Source organism: Enhydra lutris, unplaced genomic scaffold (assembly GCF_002288905.1).
Source record: "Enhydra lutris kenyoni isolate GAN:26980312 unplaced genomic scaffold, ASM228890v2 scaffoldscaffold9, whole genome shotgun sequence".
Classification (NCBI taxonomy): Eukaryota; Metazoa; Chordata; class Mammalia; order Carnivora; family Mustelidae; genus Enhydra; species Enhydra lutris.
Window position 1 is genome coordinate 29,055,926 of NW_019154093.1, and position 2,338 is coordinate 29,058,263.

The following is a 2,338-nucleotide window of genomic DNA, read 5'->3' on the forward strand; positions in this document are numbered from 1 at the left end:
ATGCACAAGCACAAATTCATATGCTTGACTTATTTAAAACAGAAGGGGGGGATGTGGGAGGCCACAATAAGGCTTGAGACGAGGACCAAACCAGGCCCTGACCTGTGCCTCCTTTGAAGTCCGAATAACCTAACAAAAGGTTTAGGACGGGAAAAGTTGAGTAGCACTGAGAAAGGGTCTGTGCTATGTGTTGTGAGCTCGCCTACGTGACTTCCCACACGCTTGCTAAACAAATGAGAACAATTCGGTTGGGGTCATAAGTTCGTGGCTGGTCCTTGCTGCCCTAGTACAGCCCATAAATTACTTTCAGGTTTGCTGTATTTGTACTGGCATCAGCCATTTGGTGTCACGAGGAACTCGTGGTTTAACTAGACACAGGTGTATTGCTTCTCCTATTATCACTATATATATGGCCTTAGTGCTTTGAATAAACTTAGCACTGTTGGACATCCTCCTCAGTGCTCCTCTTGCCCCCATCTCTTTGTCTCTTAAGTTCTTTTCAGCATCCTCTTAGCCTCACGTTCCTGGTCGATTTGTTGAGCCGGCCGTGACAATAAACCTAGTGGCTTAAAACAACACAAGTTTATCGTTTTATAGTTCTAGAAGTCAGAAGTCTAAAATGGGTCAGCTGGGCTATAATCCTTCTGGAGACTCAAGGAGAAAAACTGTTGCCTTTCTTTTTCCAACTTGTAAACATTACCTGCCTTCCTTGGCTTGTGGCCACTTCCTCCATCTTCAAAGCCAACAGCATAGTATCTTATCTCTCCCAGATATTTTGTTTCCTCCTGCTTTACTTTTAGAAAGGTCCTTGTGATTATACCTGGCCCACCAGATAATCCAGGATAACACCTCCTCTCCAGATCTTGAAATTACAACTACAAAATTCATTCTTCATCTAAGATAACAGTCACAGGTTTTGGAGACCAGGAGGTCTTTTTGGTGAGGTAGACATATTTGGTGGGGTAGGGGAGGCTTTATATCAACATTCTACAAGCTTATTTTACAAACTCAATTTCTTTGGCCCCAAATGAGGTGCTTAAAAAAGGGGGGGGGGGCTCTACCAGGACTGTTTCACAGCACAGTGCTAATCAGAAGGACTTGTTCTGAAAATGTAAAAACTTGGTGTTAAATGTATTTCTTTAATTGGTGACCTTGATATTGTCACTTATCTCTTAATTTTTCATTTTCTCTCCAGAAAAATTAAAGAGGCTATCGTGATCCACCTGTACCTAGCAAAAAAAAAAAAGTTATTAATAATCTATTATGCTAGTCTGTGTTAAGTGATTTCTGCATTTGTGATTTAATTTTCCAACTGATTTATACAAAGTGTTCATTTTTATATCTTCATGGATAAGGAATTGAGTTCCAGAGAGGTTAGGAGATTTGCAGAAGACAACATGGTAGTAAAGGAGCCTGGATTTGGGCCCCAATCTATCCCATTCCACAGCCTTCCCTTTTCTTATAAGTTTAGGTTGCCTTCCTCAAAAGGCTGTGGGAGAGTCCAATGAGACCATGTTTGTGACAATATTTTTACACTGAAAGTACCACTTAGATGAAAGGCATTATTATTATTACTGCAAGTAAGAGACTTTGTTCTGACATTTCTATTAATGTGCCTGCCAACATCATAACTCTGTATGTGTATTTGCATAGTTTTAAAAATATTATTCAAAGAATAAAGCCTGTCTTCTTATTAAGTTAATGTTTTTCACTTAAAGTGGACTTAAGAAGGCTTTCCAAATATGTTATTAAATACCTCAAACCTCTTAACCACAGAAGTATCCTCTGGGAAGCCCCTAGCCCTGGGCAGCAGACATCAATCAATGAGGTCTCTTCAATTCTTGTGTTCTGCATGCTCCTTAATTTTTCTCCCCTGAATCATTTTCTTTGTTTCTATAGATGATAATCTCCCTCTACTGGGGCTGTGTGGATCAACTCACTTCAGTCCATACATGTATACAGGTTGGCACCTTGCTTATTTCTAATGCCCCCTGAGGAAGCAAAGCATCTCTATTTCAATTCACATTGTTTTTGACACTTGAGAAAAAAATATTGTGTTCTTTATATACTTCAAGACACAATGTTAGTATCTGCTTAATATTTCCTTCCCTAAAGAGGATACCACTGAGACATCACCATTGATGGCCAAACACTGTTACGTTATTAGAGCAAAAAGGAGATGGGCCGTGCAAAATGGGTAATGAACATAAATCCTAAATAAGCAGTTGAAATGCTTATGTACTTATAGTATCACTGAATTTTATTTGCATGTATCCATCTTTCAGCACATTTTGCTTCATCTGCCTGGAATATATTTCTGCCTAGTGAACCCCAGTTT